This window comes from Sorex araneus, chromosome 8 (assembly GCF_027595985.1).
Source record: "Sorex araneus isolate mSorAra2 chromosome 8, mSorAra2.pri, whole genome shotgun sequence".
Lineage (NCBI taxonomy): Eukaryota > Metazoa > Chordata > Mammalia > Eulipotyphla > Soricidae > Sorex > Sorex araneus.
The window spans coordinates 6,145,810-6,168,193 of record NC_073309.1 but is presented as its reverse complement, the minus strand read 5'-3'; positions in this window follow the sequence as shown (position 1 = coordinate 6,168,193).

Genomic DNA, 22,384 nt, shown 5'->3' with positions numbered 1-22,384 from the left:
GAAAGAGAAAAATATGACCTACACACATACCTGGTGCAATGCATGTTTTTCTTCAGATAGTGACTCCTCGTGTTATATTGTTAGCTTTTTAAAACAATAGGAGAGGAAAAAACAGAATGCATCAAATAATATAACTATATCTTATGAATAATTTATTTATTTGTATTATGAGCACACACATGCATGTAGGTATCCAACACAGTGAGATGCACTGGGAGGCACAAAATATTACTCTTGGAGAAACCAAGAGTTGACTCCCATTATTGCTCTTGAATAAAAACCTGTCTGTGTGAATACTCAAAGTCCTCATATTTAGCTAGAAAGGTTGTTTTCAAGGTCGGGGCTGGAGCAGCACTACAGCAGGTAGGGCGTCTGACTTGCATGCGGCTGAGCCGGGTTCGGTCTCCAGCATCACGTAAGTTAGCCCCCCAAGCACTACCAGAAGTAATTCCTGAATGCAGAGCCAGGAGTTACCCCAAATGTCACAGGGTATGACCCCCCTCAAAAAATGAATATTAAAGGGTTGCTTTGAATTTATGTAGTGGCTGGAACTTAGTACTTAATAAATAGTGGTAGCATTTTATGGGAATAACCCTACGAAAGAACATGTGTCTTATTTCTCAAAATTTCTAGCACATGGAGCACTAAATACCATTTCCTACTGAACATCTAACACCAATTGAACATGACACCTGAATTATGTCATGGTGTTGATATGCTATAAAGTCAGAAATCTCTGTGCAAACTTTTGCTCAATCTAAGAGTTTGTCACCAAATACATTAAGAGTTGATGAATACTGAAAACTGAACAAATATCAGACAGATCAAAACCTCCTAGGCTCTGGACAGACAGGAGACCAGGGAGCCCACAAATGGATCACTGTGATGGGAACTGTCCATTAAGACACTGAAAAATCATTGCAATTTCTCAAGGTGACGGGACTGCACTCCAGACACCTTGAGAAATTGAAAAGGAAGGAAATGTAGGGAAAATATCTAAATCAGGACACTCAGAGGAGCCATTAGGGAAAGCAAAAAAAAGGCAACTAGGATGATGAACTACATTCAAAAAGATTTGTTTTTGTTCTTTGGTTTGGGAGCCACATCTGGCCAGTGCTTACTGCTCAAGCTGATTCCCAGCTCTGTGCTCAGGAATTACCCCCGACCGGTTTGGGGACCGTATCTGGTGCTGAGGATCAAATCCAGGTTTGCCGCTTATAAGGCAAATCCCCTACCCACTGTACTATTGCTCTGGCCCCCTTCAGCACATTGGAGGTCTCAGAGGCTTGACCAGAAGGCAGTTCAGTGGAGTCCGTCACACAGTGGAGGATGCCGCCTGCAGGCACTGTGGGCACTAATGCAGGGATGCTGAGCCCTGCCCAGGGTCCCCTCCGCAGCTGGCTCTGTTCTCTTGCCACTTTTCTCTTTTCCTCCCTCTTAGCCTTTTCAGACGACAGTGTAGTGTCAGGATCAAACCTGGGGCACCCACATGTCTATCTTTTGCTCCAAACCTTTGAGCTCTCTCCCTGGCCCCTTCGCCTTTTGTCTTCTGACAAATTGAGACATCTGGGGGGAACTTCCATTTTCTACCTTCAGGATTACAGAGAAAAGAAACAAAAGGTGTGGTTGTCACCAGCCTGGATTTCAGGAAAATCTGTGATGGCTGTTTTCAACCGCTGAGAAGCTCAGCATCACTAAGACTGAATCTAGGAATTCTACATTTCAAAGAAAGAAAGTTTTCAACTTCTGAGAAACTCTCACATCCTATTTCAGTGCAGGAGCAAATGAAACCCCAATCAGAGAGGGACGGGGGAAACTCCTTAGAAAGACAAATACCAAATAATTTTTTGAATTTAGAAAATGTAAAACTTAAGAAAATATTAGTTAAAAAATGATACAGGGGCTGGAAAGATAACACAGCGGGTAGGGCCTTTGCCTTGCACGCAGCCGACCCGGTTCAAATCCCAGCATCCCATATGGTCCCCTGAGCACGGCCAGGGGTAATTCCTGAGTGCAGAGCCAGGAGTAACCCCTGTGCATTGCCGGGTGTGACCCAAAAAAGCAAAAAAAAAAAGATACAATTTTTTAACTAGTATTTTCTTAAGTTTTACATTTACAACTTGTATCACTTGTCATCCCGTTGCTCATCGATTTGCTCAAGCGGGCGCCAGTAATGTCTCCATTTGTCCCTGTTGCATGCTAGTGTAGCCCAATGGCATCTGCTCACTCCAGGAACACGAAGAGCCTCAAATCATTCATTCAGGGTCTTGACGAAGAAGTCTGAGCATCTCATAGGTGGGCGGCCAGGCATTCTTTATTATTATTTTTTATTAGAGAATCACTGTGATGTACAGTTACAAACTTAAAAACTTTTGTGTTTGCGTTTCACTCATACAGTGATCATTACCAGGTTTTCTTTTGATATCCCGTGGAATCCAGTCAGTAACAACTCTAGTCCAGCAGTCGTCTCCGAATCACATTATGTGTCCAGCTCATCTGATTTTTGACTCCTTGGCAAACAGGACAGCATCCCTGATTTTTTTTTCTTTTTGGGTCACACCCAGCGATGCTCAGGGGTTACTCCTGGCTTTGCACTCAGGAATTACTCCTGGCGGTGCTTGGGGGACCATATGGGATGCCGGGGATTGAACCTAGGTTGGCCGCGTGCAAGGCAAACGCCCTACCCGCTGTGCTATCGCTCCGGCCCCAGCATCCCTGATTTTTGACCATCAACGGAGGTCAGAACTCCGGATTCCTTCTCTCACTTGAGTAAAACATGATATTCCAAACATAGCTCTTTTGATTCCTCTTTGGGTGACTTGAATTGCATTCTTTTTTTTTATCAGTTGCTGTTTATTCCATTCTCTCCACGAGTCTGTTCCAATCTCTCTGAGCTCCGGATTCTAGTCTCACACTGCTCCTCATTCCTGTCTCCTTCTGTCTCTCTTAACTCCTCATTTCTCCAGCCCTGCTCTCTGTAGTCTCCTCCTGAATAGTGTTCTTATTCTCTTTTCGTAGGGCCCAGGTCTCTGAGGCCTGTTAGTGCAGAAGAACGGTTGAGTCAAAAAGATGTGCCTGGAGCCGGAAGTTCTTTGTCCTCTTAACAACTTCTTCGACGCTCTTGAAGGCGTTCCATGCCACTCTCTTCCTCCTGCACAGCTCAGGTGCCAGGTCATTCATCATGTTGAGTTCTCTACCTAGGTACACATCATTTGGAGATGTTCATTCCATTGAGAGCAATGAAACGTCAGGAACCAGTCCGTTTCTTATGAACGTTGTCTTCAGTCCATTTCTCATGAACATTGTCTTCGTGAGAGTCAGCTGCAGTCTGTCCTTTCCACATTCACGGTCGAAGTCGGCCAGCATTCATGCCGCTTGGCTAATGTTTGGTGTTATTAGAACGATGTCATCAGTGAAGTGGAGGTGGTGTAGTTGCCGACCGTCTATCTTCACTCCCATACTTCCCATTCCAGTTATCATATAATGTTCTCGAGGGTGGCACTAAAGAGTTTCGGTAAAGCGGTATCGCCCTGCCAAACCTCTCTCTTTACATCGATGATCACTTCCTTGTAGAATGGTGAGATCCTGGTAGTGAATCCGTAATACAGCTCACGGGGTCTGAAGCGGTCATGGAAGCCCAAGCCAAACAGGGTGTTCAAACTCAGCACATGAGGATCCTCCATGAGCTGTTAAAAAATTAAATGTAGAAATCTTCAGAAGGAGCCTTTGGTATAGAAGAGAAAAGATTATTTGCCTAATTAGAGATTAGGCAAATAATTAGGCAAATAATCTCCAATAATAAATTACAAATAAAAGAAATAACAAGGGCGAAAAAGATAAAAGAGGGGTTAAGGTGCTCGCCTTGCATGAAGATGAGCCCAGTTTGATCCCCAGCACCACAAGGTCTACTAAGCATCTCCAGAAGCAACCCTGAGCACAGAGCTAGGAGTAACCCAAAGACTCAAAAGAAATATTGAGTAAAAAAATTGATGAACTGTGTTGCAAAAGTGATACATTTAACTTTCACGTTTTGTTTCATTCCTTAAAGGCCACTGGGTCTTTCTTGAAGAATTTTTTTACACAAGTATTCCTTGGTAAAATGTCCCAAAAATGCATCCATGGAGGCTAACCCTACATTGCATTTTCAATACAAGTGAAACACCTGGGTGATGAATCAGCTCACCAGGGAAGAATGAAATAATCCTTATCTTTAAATGTATTTCCTGGGATCCCATGGGGAGAGCAAAACTACATGTGGGGCCAGTTATAATTACAAGAAATAATCGCAGGTGAATACAAGGCACTCTTCTCACCTTAGGCAATAACTCATACAGAGAGACAAGGACACTCGACAGAACCCTAATGCCTCCATCTCCACGTTATGGCAAAGAAATGTCAAGCTTGAAAAACATAAACCCAGGGCAAAACACATTGACAAATGCCTGCCACCAAAGCCAATTATGACATCTGCAATGGAGTTTAAACCCGCAAACATGTATCACTGACTCAATAGCCACAGATATAATTATTTGCAAATGGAACATAAAAGGTCTCTAAGAGCAGAGTGAATAAGTTGTGATGCATCAGTAGGAAAAGCCTCTTTCTTGATTGTCAAAATTGGAGGGCATATTCCAGATCTGAATCTCACTGGTAAAACCTGTATCTTCTAATTCCATGTAACTTATGAATTCTCATTGTCAGTAATTTCTAATTCCACTAATTACCCTTTACAGCACATTAGAACCATCTGGAAAGATGATAAAATACTGATGTGAGGGGTTTCACTCGCAAAAAAAAATATATGCTTTATTTGGTTTGAGCAGTAGCCTGGGAATCAGGATTTTTAGAAGCTACGTGGGCCATTCTAACATATAGTCGTGGCTTGAGAACGCCTCTTTATGGGCACTTAAGACATAGATGCTCTTCTTTTGCTTAGATCTTACTGATTCCATTTACATGTGTTGCCATGGCTTCTACTCCTTCATCTTTCGCAATTACTCCTTAAAAGCCACCAAAAAAGTGCTTTAAATTGTTTCTAGCTATAAAGCATTGGTTGGTGGTTTATCCCCTCTGGTCTAGCACTGTCACCATTGAGCTAGCATTCTATAATCCTCAGGAGGGCTTGAAATGGTGGCCCTATACAGGGAAGACTTCCCGGCATGACCCTGGAAAGACAAGACGGCCTGTCTATGATAAGCTGGGTTAGGCAAAAGAGAGGAACTCTTCTCCAATATATCTTCACCACCTTCTTGGCAGAGCAGAATATATATATATATACATATATATATAAGAACTAAATTGACAAAGGAAGAAGAAAGAGCAGAAACTTACACACACAACCCACTTTCTGGCTTTCTTTTTGCATTTAAGGTGAGGAGCAGAACTTAAAAACTGTTACAAGAAAAATGCACAGGATCCAGAGCAATAATAAAGTGGGTAGAGTGCTTACCTTGCACATGGGTGACCCATCCCTGGCACTCCCTATGGTCCTCCAAACACCACGGGGAGTGAAGCCACTGGATGTGGCAAAAAAAAAGCAAGAAAGAAAAGGAGGGAGGGAGGGAGGGAGGGAGAGAGGAAGAAAGGGAGGAAGGAAGAAAGGAAGGAAGGAAGGAAGGAAGGAAGGAAGGAAGGAAGGAAGGAAGGAAGGAAGGAAGGAAGGAAGGAAGGAAGGAAGGAAGGAAGGAAGGAAGGAAGGAAGGAAGGAAGGGAGGGAGGGAGGGATGGAGGGAGGGAGGGAGGGAGGGAGGGAGGGAGGGAGGAAGGGAGGAAGGGAGGAAGGGAGGAAGGGAGGAAGGGAGGAAGGAAGGAAGGAAGGAAGGAAGGAAGGAAGGAAGGAAGGAAGGAAGGAAGGAAGGAAGGAAGGAAGGAAGGAAGGAAGGAAGGAAGAGAGGGAGGGAGGGAAGGAGGGAGGGAGGGAGGGAGGGAGGGAGGGAGGGAGGGAGGGAGGGAGGGAGGGAGGGAGGAGAGAGAAAACATTCATCCAGAAGATCAGATGGCCCCAGGGCTCCACTCTAAGCTCTTTAAATTTATCCTTAAACTCAACTCTTGTTTTTCCAAAAATCAACAAGATGCAAGTTTCCAATTCTTCCTTCTACTGGTATAAATACTATGTGAAACAATAGAATGTGAGGTACATCTGAACACCGCGCTACCTTCATTGTGCTCCAGATAGCAATACGTGCCTTGCTCTTCTTGAAAAAACTGCAGTGACAGCGTCTGGTTTTCTGGTGCACGGGGACTGGCCACAGTTGGCCTCAGGCTCCTGTTCCCAGTCCTCTCTCCCAAGATAACCCTCCTAAATCTCATGCCTTCCTCCTCCAGGCCCCTTTCATTAAGCACAACATCACATGGATTGTCAAATAGTCTCCAAATTCTGGCGCACAGTATCCTATGGAGATTTTGTTTGAAAACAGTCTTGAGTTCCTAAAATGAGCAAGGCTTCAAATATTCAGGACAAATCCCATGATATCCCCAAATCTCCCTCTCATTATTCTCCAAACTCATTTCAATGCGTAGCCTGTTCCCCCTCTCTTTTGAAGAATCCCAATTTAGCTTGTGTGTGTGTGTGTGTGTGTGTGTGTGTGTGTGTGTGTGTGTGTGTGGCGGGTGGAGATTTGGGGGACATATCTGGCTGTGCTAGAGGGCTACTCCCAACTCTGTTCAGGGGTTACTTCCACCTTGTTGCTCAGGGATCACTCCCAACAGTGGTCTGGGGACCATGCAGTATTAGAGGTTGAATATGTGTTGGCCACATATAAGGTAAGTGCCTTGACCCTGTACTATCTCTTTCTCCACACACCTCGACTCCAGTTAATACAAGTCAATTAACTATTAACAGTTAACTCCAGTTAATGATTTACTTCTCTTTTTTTCTACCATGTACTTTTAGGGATAGATCTATCTCCAGTCTCCAGATAATAGCACGTGCCGTGCTCTTTCCAAAGCAACTTTTTATTTTATCTTTTTTGGTGGTGGGGGGAGAGGGGTTTGAGCTTCACTGAGTGGTGCTCAGAGTTTACTCCTGGCTCTGTGCTCAGAGATCATGCATGGTGTTGCTCAAGGGAACATATCAGGTGCCAGGGATCAAACCTGGGTCAACATGTGCAAAGCAAACATCAGGGCAAAGTTGAGTATTCAAGGTTGCTCACATGCAGTGTTCTGTCGCCAGCATATAATTAGCAAATACTTAAACATCTATCAATAAGACAAAGAATTATACCTCCATGATATTCCCATGGGCTAGAGCGATAGTGCAGCAAGTAGGGCGTTTGCTTTGCACGTGGCCAACCTGGGTTTGATTCTTCCATCCCTCTTGGAGAGCCCGGCAAGCTACCAAGAGTATCCCTCCCGCATGGCAGAGCCTGGCAAGCTACCCATGGTGTATTCGATATGCCAAAAACAGAAACAACATCCCACAATGGGGATGTTACTGGTGCCCGCTCGAGCAAATTGATGAACGACAGGATAACAGTGCTACAGTGCTACAGGTATTTCCATTCTGTGAAATATTACTGACACACATATAAAAGAGATGCATTTGTTTGTACCTACATTGGAAACTGATATTTCCCATGAATAATCAAGCCAAAAATTAACATGTAGCATTATCCATTATAATGACAAAATTAAAATTAAGCTGTCTACATAGAATCAAAAAGGACATACTCAAGCATGTTTTAGACTGATAGGTGGATATATAGCTACCCAAATACAAAGAAAGGAGGTATAAAATACCTTCCAAAGTATTATTAGTGTTTAATCATATATTACTATTATTGTACATTTATATAATATTATAAAATATATAGTGTGAAATATAATTATGTGTATAAATTATATAATATATCATATACATGATAAAAATATAAATTATAAAATATATGTCATATTATCAAGTACCAATAAACATCAATATATGTAGGGAGGAAAATTAATATATTAATATATGGGTGGAGTGATAGCACAGTGGGTAGGGTGTTTGCCTTGCACTCGAATGACCTGGGTTCGATTCCTCTGTCCCTCTCGGAGAGCTCAGCAAGCTACTGAGAGTATCTCACCTGCACGGCAGAGCCTGGCAAGCTACCCGTGGCGTATTCAATATGCCAAAAACAGTAACAACAAATCTCACAATGGAGACGTTACTGGTGCCCACTCAAGTAAATCGATGAGCAAGGGGATGACGGTGCTACAGTGATACAGGAAGGAAAACAGAACTGAGTGTGGGATAAGTTATACACTTGAATCATTCCCATAGTCCCTGCATTTGGTTCTTCATTTTGGGGCCACACACAATGGTGCTCAGGACATACTCTCAGCTCTGTGCTCAGGGATCACAACTGGCAGGGCTCTGGAGACCATGCATAGTGCTTGGAAGTTGAACCCAGGTTGACCCTACTTCTGTACTATTGCTCTGACTCCTAACCCCCACATTCTTCACATAATATTTATGAATTCCTTGAGAATTTCAGAATAATTAAGAAAATTGCCTCTCTGCATAGTAATCGGGTCATTGCTAAACTTGGCAAGATCTTCAGTGCCATGGTGATTGTAGAGGCCAAAAGACAGAAGGTGATGGGGGAGCTATACCCAAATATTTCTGTGGCACCATATAATAAATCCATTGTCACATACCCAGCTTTTATAGAGCTTGCACTTATGCAATTTGGGGATCTCCCTTTATGAGAAAAAATCGTTAATATAAAATCATACTGGAATAAGAGAGTACTTCTGTCTAGGAACAATTTGTATGTAGGCCCCATGCCTACATACAAGGAATCTCTCCCATTCCTTTCATTACACGCTGTAACACCATCGCCCATGCTTGAAAGGTGGAAATGGGAGCACCCAGGCTCCAGTAGCCTTGGCTGTCACAAATCTCTAAGAGCTGGGTTTTGGCTTTTTCATTATTAAAAGCAAAGACAGATTTGGGTTGGGCCAGTGGTACAAAGTCTAGTGCATATGCTTTACACACTGGAGACCTGCGTGGATCCCTGGCTCTGAAAGGTCCCCCAAGCACTGCTGGGTATAACTCCCAAGAAATGCACCAGGAGTAGCCCCTGAGCTCCACTGGGTGCACCCCACCAAAATCCAAAAATAAAGACAAATTTGTCGTTGAAAAGTACAAACGTTGTTTTAAAGAATTCATAATTGTTCTGCTATGAGAGAATCACACATATAAGAAAGGACAAATCCTTAGAGACTAAATCTGGAAAAGTATCTTTTCTTATTCCGCAAACAGACTTTCAATAATAATGTTCACCAATTAGCATCTTGTCTGGGCACTTCATGCCTTCCCCTTCCCTATGTCTGATTCCTGGAGCCAGGGAGCATCAACTTTCTAGTCCCAGGCTTCCCTCTGATGTGCAAAGTGGGCCACCACAGAGGGTGGTAGGAATACTCCAGGAAAACTTTTCCACACAAGGAGAGCCAACCTTTGACAACCATCCAACAGAGCCTCTTAACCCTCACCCAAAGTACCACTAATCGGACAGATTCTCTTCAGTGAATTCTCAGATGCCCATGGCTTTCTCAACACTCAGTAATCAGGGAAGAAGTGTGCTGGTGAGAGACACTTGAGTGTGTGGAATGATCAAGAATCCTCTTAACGATACTAAGATCACGATTGGGGGTGACTGGCAAAAAATGGACAAAAGACCCAAATGAGAAAATAGGATCATTGAAAATTTTGTCCAACACACACTCTCAAACTGTGGACTGTGAAACAATATACAGCTACCTCCCACTGAGTTTTCTGAATATGTGCCCTTTCCTTTCCTTCCATAAAAGCCTTTCTTTCTTTTAAGACTCAACTCAATACTGTCTTCTAGGTAAAACATAGCACATTTTAGCTCATTGAAATTCACAGTGTCCTCTTCAGTCTCCCAAGGCATTTTGCATCGGATTCTATTATTACACATAACATAACACATAGCATAGTCAGGTTGGAGTAGTAATTGTACCCATGTGGACTGTATGGGGCCCAGGTGAATCTTATTGATCTCAGATCCACGTGAATGGAGCAAGCACTCAATAAATCTCCATAGACTTGAATTAGGCTGGATAATTGCAAAATTATGACACTGAAAGTCAGTCTTGTTAGGAAGCATGTGAAATGCCAAGTGTGGCCTTTACTAAAGGTTGTATGAGAGAATTACTAAGCAGCTATTGCACCCTCGTGTTAAAAGACATTTCTTTGCCAAAAAAGTTAAAATCATAACTACCATAGACATAAAATGAACATCTGTGAAAGAGTTTAACACGTTAGCTAATGATGGAAAATTTCTTCGAGAATTCTGAGAAGACATACATAGGCAATCAGAAAGACTGAAACAAATTTACCCCCCCCCAAAAAAAAACTCCACAAAATGGACAAATTGTCACAAGGTAATAACCAATAGTATGACAACATGTTAAATTTATTTATATTTTTGATGATCATCATATGCATTAATATCAGTTTTCTGTACTTTATAGAATTATAAAATAGCTCAAATCCAGTGAACTACATGGATAACCTGGAAAGGGGTTCTTCGCAAAGCACGTTCATTTATCAAGTTTGCTCATTTCAAAGTCTTTCATATTCCTAACAGTCTCTCTCCCATGATCATAATAATTTCAAAGACTACTCTCGATCACAAAAAAAGGCAGTTCTCAGTGGGATTGGCCTAGCGGCTCACCACATTTTAATTGCCTCTTTACTTGTCCATCATCCTCATTAAAATATCAACTTGCCAAGGAAACAGAACATGTATGTCTTCGTTTTAAATATTCATTCTTGCTTTCATCATTTAATATTTTATTTGTTTAATATTTTGGTTGTTTGATAATATTTGCTTGAGTAAAGTATTTTCCCCTCAATATAATATTCGTGAACTGAAGAAGCTAATGATCCCCCAAAATATATTTTATATCTTTAAAAAAATTGTGTTTTTCAATTTTCAGGGTTAATGACCTAGTTTGTGGTATTGTTACAATGTACTCAAGCACTAAAGGGCATCTAATAGCTCTGATATGCTTGTCAAATATTAGAAACACCACACTGACCACTTATTCCAGTTTTACATTTGGTCTTAAAAAATTCCAACCATATTAATACCATGGCTTATAAATCTGTCAGTGGTTTCCAACTCCTATTTATTAGGAGACTGCTATAAATACCCAATTAAGAGATATTTACTGTGTTTCTACAAACATGTAGGTGGTGTCTACACTTGAAAAACTTATTGCCATATGTAATTATATTGGAAAACTCAATGACCAGCTAAAGGCATATTGTTTTGGAATAAGGGATTCATTCATAATCTGAATTGTCATACAGTCATTTTAAGTTATCATTTTGAAAGTTATGCTTCAAAAGGAAAAATACATGATCCATTAAAATGAAAAAGGGCATAAAGGATTTATACCTACTTAAAAATATATAATCATTGGAACAAGGCTTGAACTATAATAATGCATATTGAAAAGGATTGGATTATAGGACACACTTTCTATTTTTTGACATTTCCTTTGTGTTGTTACATCAATGTGTTAGACATTTTTAGAGAAAGAAAAAAAGAAATGGGATTCATAAAGTCTCTTCAGTAGCCTGTGATTTGAGCCCTTGTAATAGAGCAAAGCAAAGGGTTTCATTATGCTTTGTTTTGCTATCAGACATCTGATGTCCTTCTCCTGGTGTGATTTTCATTATAGCTATTTTCAAAGTATTTGAATTGGGATTAGTTACTTAGTAAGAGGCTTCTTGTTTTTTCAGTTAGTATTATCATTTTTATAAGGCTTGAGATGAAGAATTAACTATTTTGCTGAGCCCTTTAAGGGCTGGGTCATCACGACCTTGAATTTTGTCCTTGAAAGCAGAAGACTTATAACTCAGTGATACCACCTTTGGAGCAAGGGATGTCAGACTTACCATAAACCCTATAAATTTCATTGGCCACAGAGAGAGAAACTATCATTTAAAACAAAAAGACATCTTAGTGAGCGGGAGAAAAATATTCACACTCCTTCTGTCTTATAAGAGGCAAATAACCAAGATATATGAAGCAGTTACAAGATTCAAAGAAAATCAAATACTCTGTCAAAAATGGGGAGAATTGTTACACAGACATTTCTCTTAAAAAATATATAGATGGTAATCAAAAATTGGATAAATGCTCATTATTCCTAATCATTAGGACAATACAAATAAAAACGGAATGAGAAATCAGCTCATACCTGTGGAATGGCCAACAGCCAAAAAAATAGAAATTAAAAAGTGCCGGTGGTGGTTTGGGGGAGAAAGAAGACTTGTTTACTGCCAGAGAGAATGTAAATGGGTCCAGTCTCTATGAAAAACAGTAAGATAATTAAAAAAAAATAGAACAACCAGATGATCTAGCAGTTCCACTTCTTGGCATCTATCCAAAGAACACAAAGACACTAATTTGAAAATATTTACACACCTACGTTCATGCTATTGCTATTTACAATAGCCAACATCAGGAACCAACATCAGTGCCCAATGACAGATGAGCAGATAAAGATGTGGTATAGTCCACAATAGAATACTACTCTGCTTTAGGAAAAAATGAAATCTTGTTTTCTGCTTTAACTTGGTTGGAACTTGATTGGTGTCATGTTAAGCAAAGTAATTCAGAAGGAGAAAGACGTATATAATATGTAAAGAAGCAACATAAGAGAACAAAGTCACTGAAAGTGAAGCCTTAGAGTCTGACAACAAAATTAACGCCTCCAAGGGATGTCAAGAGAAGTTTGGAAGTTACAATGGACTGGAGTAGAGAGATACTGGCACTTGGGATACAGAAGTGGATGCACTGTACCCCTAAAACCTCTATACATTTACACTTTTGCAAATTGATTGTACCTCAATATAATTACATTTTTAAATAAAATAAAATATTTTAAATAAGAAAGCAGTAACATTCATATGCACCTTTTTAGGAAAATCTCTGCTGCAGCCCATTACGGCATTGAAGAGGAGAGCAGACTAGAGGCAAAGTTCTTCTGAGATTTCACGTTGATGCTGGAAGAGACGAGAAAATGACCTAGCAAAAGCCACAGTGCAGGAGGGGACAGTGGGGAGAGGAGAGAATTTCAAGGACACTGTGATCAACTGATGGACTATGAAGGGGGGGAGGAGTGTGGAGTAATTAAGGTGCCAAGACATCGAGGAGTGCCACCTGGCTCTGTGAGTTGGCAGAAAGCAAGAATGACTTGAAGCAATTGAGTACTAGTTCTCTAGATGACATCTGGGCAATATCAAAAAAACAGGTGGGGTAATCAAACACTCTGGGAGACAACAGGATGAGGGCCCTTCCCCTCCTAAAAACATACAAGGCAGAAGCTACATCCTATGACACCTCAGTTACTAAAAGCATCACTCCTTAGGACAGTTACCTACCCAAGAGACTTTGCATAAAGCCAAAAGAAAAAGTCAAGAATCAAGGGTGTCCCGTAATTTTCAGCAATGTTTACTTTAGGACTGAGCTGATATATTTGTAGTTTCTGGGGGAAAAAATATATGTTCGCATGATTTTCGGGCTGTCATCCCTGGTAGCCTATAGAAAATCATGGCAGAAGTCAGAAAATAAAAGATTTGAGCCCTGCACAATCATTTGTTATTGTGTCATTGACATGAAGCAACACAAGTACACCAGCCGTGATTGCAAAGAGCCCGAAAGGGCAAACAAGGAAAAGCAAGTCACTTGCTGCATACCAATCCAGAATCCCAAATCTCTCCAGAGGCCAGCATCCTGGGCATTCTCCCAGAAACCGGAATCACTTTGCAGTCTACATATCAACTGGCTTTCTATCTAATCTTGCAATAGGATTTACCTATCAAGAAGTCTATTTGCCAGTCACAGGACACGTGGAGGCCGGAACTGCCCCAGAAGTAAATGAAGCAGCTGAGGAATAGATCAAAGTAACCCATGGCGCTCAGACCTGGTGGAGTCGGTTTTTACAAGTTGAGTGATTTATTATCTGCTTTTATCTCCTGCAAAGTTTCAGCTTCTTCCATCAGCTCTGTGGCCCCAGGTGACCACCTGTCGCCCACTGAGATCTGAAAATTGTCTTACCTTGGAACCAAACCAGCAGGAGCACTGGGAATAATCTCCAACTGCACAAGGGGGATACTAAGGAAAGCTTGTCTCGTCCTTGATTTGGGGAAGGAACAGATGCCAGGAGGGAAAAGTCTTTGGGAGATGCTTTTATTTATTTCAGCAACAAACCACTCAAAGAGATAAATCATGACCATGAAATATTTCAAAGCTAAAATATCTTATTAGACAGTTTCCCTGTGATTCCTTTAAACAGGAGGATTGCAGCCAACCCCCATTCAATTTTGGCACCACACAAGGCTTCCAAGCATGGCCAGGAGGCCATTCCCGAGCATAGAGCTAGGAGTATCCCCTGAGCACTGCCCAGTGTTGACCCCAAACTGATGATGACAATGTTTATGATTCTAAGAGATACTAGCACTTAATGTAGGAAAAATGACAAATCCAGCAAAATAGAACTCAAAATCATCCTTGTAACTCCCAGATAGCTTTTATTAGTACATCTCTCTAGCTTTATTCCATAGACACACACACACACACACACACACATATATATATGCATATATATATATATATATATATGTGGGGTGCTTGCCTTGCACACAGCCATATATATATGGGCTGGAGGAATAGCTCAGCGGGTAGGGCATTTGCCTTGCATATGGTCGACCTGGGTTTGATTCCTCCACCCCTCTCGGAGAGCCTGGCAAGCTACCGAGAGTATACCACCCGCACAGCAGAGCCTGGCAAGCTCCCCGTGGCGTGTTCGATATGCCAAAAACAGTAACAACAAGTCTCACAATGGAGACATTACTGGTGCCTGGTCGAGCAAATCGATGAGCAACGGGATGACAGTGAGATAGATAGATAGATAGATAGATAGATGATTGATAGATAGATAGATAGATAGATAGATAGATAGATAGATAGATAGATAGATAGATAGATAGATAGACAGGTATACTATAGTTCTGCTTATGATCTTTTGTTGGTATCTCTGCAACATAAGAAATTTCCCTCAGACTCAAATCAAGAGATCACTCATTAAAACTCTTTGTGACAGTGCCACAGCAGGGTGTCAGCTGCTTTAGCCAGCGTAGGGACAGGTTGGTGTTCCAACGCAGTGCGGGTTGGAGACAGATCGTACCTTCTACCTCTTCAGCAGTGCTAAGCAACAAGCAATTCGAAAGCCCACTCTTTGTGAGGTAGAGATTACGTAAGAATAGTTTGCACTGGCGAGAAAGTTTTTCTGTTTAAGAGTCTTTAATTTACAGTTAAGACAGATTTACTAGGGAACATTGTTGGGTCAGCTTTAGCAATGGAAAAGTTTTCAGGTAACTTGGGAAAATCATCTCTCCTACCTGTTTAATTTTAGGCTGGCTTCAGTTTCTCCAGCATCTAGGTAATATCTGATTTTCCTTCCATAGTTTAAAAAAATGAAAAAAGAATAGGGTGTGTGCATGAGGTGTAGAATAAGGAAGGAGAAGAGAGAGCCTGCGATGAGCAGAAATCTTCCAGCTATAATTTTATGTTCTCTATATTCTACATATTCTGTGATTTAAAGCAAAACTTGTAAAATACAGTATTTAGCATGGCATTGAAATAGGGGATTTATCACTGCCTTGAAGGAGGTCAAATACTGTTCCAATAGACTCTGAGAATTGATGGCTTATGAAGTCTCAGTCAACATAAAAAATAAAGTCATATGGCTAGCCTAGGACATGGCATCAAATATTGCAATAAAGTTATAATAGTCTTACACTTGAAGCCAGTAGATACCATTGTCTTTGCATCAGCAGACACTGATGTATTCTTACCTTTTTTTCAATATTATGCTGATGTTACTGTACAGCAGGTCAAATCAAATGTGTATGCTGGTAAGAATAGTAGATATGAAGTGGGAATTCTGCTAAAAACAGTGCTCAGAGTTACAAAGTGAGCAACAAGACATTTTCCATCTAAAAATATGCATTCCATGTAGTCTCAAAACGGAATACATCTTTGATAATCATACACTCTATTGCAGTACTTTAAATATCCTAAGAGCTTAAGAAAGCTGATTTTACCACCATCTTTCATCAGTTAAGCTAACATTGAGAAGTCTGTGTTGAAATGAACTTTTCTAGAAATAAAAAATTAGTTCATCATTTTGAATGCGTTCAGCTTTATTTGGAAGTCTTTATCAAGTCTCAGGCTTTAGAATTGCAATCTTGTTTCAGAGGAAAATTAGAAGCCTAGAGACTGGCAGGGGCACAGTCCACTTCAAAACAAAAGGGCCATATAAGACCCTTACAAAAGTAATTCAGGCAAATAGAATAGGTCAGATACAACTTTCCACAATGAAATCCTTCAACCAGTGATATCTTTAACCTCAATGTCTTTTGATACCATTGATACACTGAAAGGCTTTCATAAGATTAAAATATTGATATCAAATTATTGGGGCTGGAGTGATAGCACACAGGATAGTGCGTTTGCCTTGCACACGGCTGACCTGGGTTCGATTCCCAGCATCCCATGTGGTCCCCTGAGCACCGCCAGGGATACTTCCTGAGTGTAGATCCAGGAGTGACCCCTATGCATCGCCAGGTGTGATCTAAAAAGCAAAAAAAAAAAAGAAATCAAATTATTTATAGGGGGTAAATAGTACAGAGTACAGTGGGTACTATTTGTGGGGCAACAGTCTAGTGGTGGGGTGCTTGCCTTGCACACAGCCAACCCAAGTTCAATCCCTGGCACCACATATGGTCTCCCAAAACCACCACAATGATCTCTGAGCATACAGGAGTAAGCCCTGAGCACTGGCAAGTGTGACCCCAGAACAAACAGAACAATTAGATTGACATTGCTGTTCACCAAGCGGAATTTAGGAACTTATTCCTATTTGAATATAGGAGCATCCCAGTCTTTAACATTTTTCAAATCTGCTTCCCATTCATTCATCTTTTGTTTATTCCTGGGCACCTTCACATACTCCTTCTCATTAGTTTTGATTCATTTTATTTAAAAAGCTATCCACAGAATTACAAACCACAAACAGAGCTAGAAAGAACATCCAAACCACGGAAACAGACACATGACACAGGCTTAGTCTCACTAGCTGCCCAGATACCATCCCTCAGGCCTTCTCCCCAGCAACCGCTGCTGTATTCATCTCTCCTTCCAGAAACAGTTCCAGCACGTATGCACACACAGAGACATGAGTGTTCATGTAAACGTCTAGCCCGTGTTTTGATTCACACACAGACGCTGACTATTCAGATAGTTTGGTATTTCCTTTTCCGGCTAATATATAAATCTAAGCAAGCACAGTTGTCTCTGGTTTTCTTTTTCTTATTCTATGCAACCTGGGGGCTTATGCAAGCTGCTGAAGGTCACTTCCCCTAACCATCATAACTGTGTCATCTATATCCTCGTCCAGATATAAAAGATGAAGAGACCAAGGAGAGCGAGGGAGCCAAGAGCACTCCATTCCTGCCCACCCAGCAAATATTAACTAACTCCACTGGCTATGAACTGGCCCGCTCACTTCTTAGCTCAGCACCCTGGGTTGTAAGTCCCAAAGAAACTGGAAAACACACAGAGCTATCTCCTTAGTCATCAAGAGATAACCAAGTTACCAGGAGATAATTTAGTTTCCCGCGTTACCAAGAGAGAGCAATTTTATTGAGTCACACCCCTGCCCCATTCCTCTAGGCTTATAGAGGTGGGGAAGAAGACCCTTATATATTATATCCTCTCATACATAAAATGCTACCGCAGGAAGTCTTGACTGAAAAGGGATGCTGAGAGAAATGACAAAATGAAGGTAGTGAGGAAGGCTAGCAGCAGAGAGCCCAAGGAGCCAGAAGAGCATGGACCGCAGGTCCCCATCTCTCTCCTGGGGACCCCTAAACTGCCTCAAGCTCAACTGAGGGTGCTCTGCACGCCTGCATTCCATGGAACAGATTCTCGCTGTGACTTTAAAAAAAAAAAAAAACACCACTGTGGCCAGATGGATCTGCACAGGGGTTTCCATCCCTCTACCCATGTGGGTCACTCCAGCTTCTCCTCCATCTAGAGATGGAGCTCTCCCACGCGGAAGCCACCGAATCAAAGCATGTGAGCACGACCGGTGGACCATAGCACTTTTCATGGCCACGCCCATTTCCCAGGGAATACACGCCCTACGTTTCCCCTTTCTCGGAGCGGCTCCATCCCACTCCACCTGCAGGCATGGTTCACTTGCCTTGGTTGGCCTATGCGTCTACGCTTCCTACGTAAGTGCGTAAGTGCGTGGCCCAATGAAAACAATTGCCTTAACCCCCAGCCAACCCATACTTTATACAAAACGGCACGTGGTCTTTAAAAAGCAAAGACATTCTAGCTCAGGAACAACTTTACCTGATGCATAATTTCTGTTTTTAAAATGGCAAATGCAGAACCTGCGAGATGGCTCGAAAGGCTGGAGTCCCTGTCTTGGATGCACAGTCCCAGCTCCGACCCCCAGAACGAGCAGGAAGCACCTCCAGTACCAAGCGGGGAGCGGTCCCTGAGCACCACTAGGTGTGGCCCCCAAAGCAAAAATACAATAAGAATAAAAGATACGCACACCAATCTGAGGATAGATGAAAATAAAATTACAATACTTCCAAAATTTAAAATACATCTCAGATGTATTTTAAATTGAGGTCATAAAACATATCTCTGATATATTTTAAATCTAATCAATCACTGGGAAAATGGTAAATGTTTTATTTATCACTGTCACTGTCATCCCCTTGCTCATCGATTTGCTTGAGCAGGCACCAGTAACGTTTCCATTGTGAGACTTGTTGTGACTGTTTTTGGCATATCGAATATGCCACGGGGAGCTTGCCAGGCTCTGCTGTGCAGGCGGGATACTCTCGGTAGCTTGCCGGGCTCTCCGAGAGGGACAGGGGAATCAAACCCTGGTCGGCCACGTGCAAGACAAATGCCCTACCCACTGTGCTAGCACTCCAGTCCATGTTTTATTTATAAAATATAGAAAGAAAAAGTTAATAATAATTTAATTGTGGCTGTATCTCAGCTGTAGGTACATTCCTGGTGTGTGAAATATTCAAAAGCATTTCAATATCTTGTGCAGCTGCACTTGTTTTGTCTTGTTTTGTTTTGCTTTTTGGGTCACACCCAGCGATGCTCAGGGGTCACTCCTGGCTCTGTACTCAGGAATTACCCCTGGCCATGCTCAGGGGACCACATGGGATGCTGGGAATCAAACCTGGGTCGGCTGCATGCAAGGCAAATGCCCTACCTGCTGTGCTATCACTCCAGCCCCCAGCGGCTGCACTTCTAAACCCGGTATATTCCCTTACTTTGTCAGTACAATCCATCCTTCATTCCAAGAGGAAGCAGCGCTGGTCCTTCAGGTGCTGCTGAAATGCTGAGAATATTTGCTGAAATGCTACCTGCAGGCAGTAAATACTATCATTGTTGCCACATGTGCACATAAAGTTTATTTAATTAATATTACTTTAGATGAGGGGGGAAAACCAATGAATAATTAAATACTAAAATTACATCTTTAATGTCCAATTATTTTAATAATCATGATTATTTACAATTTTGCATAATTTGGATCCCTGGATGCAATCCAATATATTCTTTCCATGTATGTTCACTTCTGTTAGCTAGATAATTAGCATTTCTTCCTTTGATCAACTTTTTATGCCTCCCAAAAGGTTAGATCTGTATAAGTTCAAACATCAAGAAACTTATTTCCTATGAAACGTCAAGACTTTTTCCATTCATGCTTCTATTAATCAATCATCCTATGATAATCCTATTTTCCAGCTTATGAGTATGTACCATGTCCCATTTAGTACTTAAATATCCTTTGCAAGGTAGATATTATTACCAAGGCAAAATTTGACATGTAGGTGAGCTCTATATGATACCCAGAATTTTATACGGCAAATGGATTCCAAACCTACTGCAGACATGCATTCTTTTTGCTTGTTTGGGGCTATACATGGAGGTGATCAGGCTTACTGCTGGCTCTGAGCTCAGGGATCGCTCCTGGCGGGGTTCAGTGAACCTATGAAGTTCCAGGGATTGAACCTGGGCCAGTCACATGCAAGGCAAGTACTATGTTTCTGACCCCTAGTCCCACAAAATTTTTTTTGGGGGGGTCACACCTGGCGATGCTCAGGGATTACTGCTGGCTCTGCACTCAGAAATTCCTCCTGGCAGTGCTCAGGGGACTATATAGGATGCCTGGGATCCAACGCAGGTCAGCCGCATGCAAGGCAGACGCCCTCCCCGCTGTACTATTGCTCTGCCCCCGTCCCACAATTTTTTTGTGAGAACATACCCACAGGCTTTAAACATTCACAAGCAAAATCAGATGAATAGGGGAGAATCACTAAATCTTTGGCTCTGCTAGAAGAGCCCCAAAGAAGGGATACGATCACCTGAATGTGGTGTGAACTCACCAGAGAACTGATCTATCATGTGTACTAGAAACCTGAATACCATTTTTGGACATTTTGAACCACTTGTGTTCACTGGACAGAAAACTGGGTGAAAGCCCCACCAACTGTCATACCTACAAAGGGGTACAGGTGAAGGGGCTCCTCCTAGAAAGGTGAGTGGTTTGCAGTAGAAAAGGTGAGTTAGGGTAAGTGCACACATACACACACCCCACGTACCTACACACACTCCACAATACCCCCTCGACACACACGCCAGTGAAACACAACTTCAAGTTTCTTTAACACACCTTTCACTGATAAGTAGCTCTAAGTCTTGGCCTTGAATCTGGCTCTGTGCCTGCTTGACCAAAAGAATATGGCGAGAGAAATATTGTCCAGGTTCCCACCCTACAAAGGGAGAGATTGGCAACGACACTGTCTCTTGAAATGCTCATGTTGAAAATCACCACCAGGAAGTTTGTGAGTCACCCATGCAGAGGGAAGCCAAGACCCAAGGCCCTCTTCTCTCAATGGGCTTCCTGCCAAAGCCAGAACCAAATTACCAGTCACCGAGAGCCCTTCTTTAAGATCATCTATGGCCCCAATGGGGACGCACAGCTGACGCTACCCACGGCAGAGAGAGCACTTCCTGCAGAGCACTCTCCAACCTGCATGTCTGGGATCTGATGACATGTCCCTTTAAGCCACTAAGTATCGAGGATGTCTGTAACATAAAAAGGGATCACAAGAACATTCAACACCAAATTGCCACTTTTGCATTGCACACACAAACTCGGCTAGGTACTTTTCTCATTGCTCTGTATGTACCCAGCTCTATGCCAAACTCTTTGTAGTTGTGCTATAAATATTCATGAAATAATTGAATTATACATTCAGAAGGTACTATCCTCTCTCTGTAAATGGATAAACGGCACAAAGAACTTAAGCGAATTGCAAAAGTGTGTCTTAAGCTGAGCTAGAAATAAAAAGATTTTCATATCCAAGTGGAATGTGTTATCTAGTAGACTCTCAGTAAGTCTCTCTGAATTATGTAAAATCCAACTCTTCTTTTTTCTCATGGAATAAGATGACGAGCAGGGCAAAAGCACCAAGAGCCTTGAAAATAAGTATTCAAAAACATCTAGTTAGGCCATAAACCAATCACTGTCACTGTCACTGTCAATGTCATCTCGTTGCTCATTGGTTGCTCGAGCAGGCACCAGTAACGTCTCCATTCATCCCTGTTGCATGCTAGTGTAGCCCAATGGCGTCTGCTCGCTCCAGGAATGTGAAGAGCACATTGTTGTTACTGTTTTTGGCATATCAAATATGTCACGTGTAGCTTGCCAGGCTCTGCCATACGGGCGAGATATCCTCAGTTGCTTGCCAGGCTCTCTGAGAAGGGCAGAGGCTTTGAGCTTATATAGCTGAGCTGGAGGTGGTTTGTGGGTGTGCCTCTCACATACCAAACTTTTGGCCATTTAATTTCTTGGTAAATTTGGTCCCACCCATTCATAGCTGTTCATTTTGGAGAGTATTGGGTTTCAAGAAAACAGTTTCTACCTCTGTACCATTTTAATTTCTAACAACAAAAATACCTTCATTAAATACTTTCAGCTGATACGTATTTAGAGTAAATAAAGAACTCCACCAAGACATTACTAGTGAGTATCATGATTATAAGATTATGAGGATTATATAATGACATTTAATATCTAAATCACATAATTATGATAAAAATGAAATTCTCTACAGTTCCCAAGCTTAATCTTGAATTCTGTCCATCAAGATCTCAAATTTTACATAACAGGGAAAAAAATCATTGTAAATTATTTGGATACATCATGCAAAACTCAGCTGTAATGTACAAGCTCAGATTCTCACATGAAG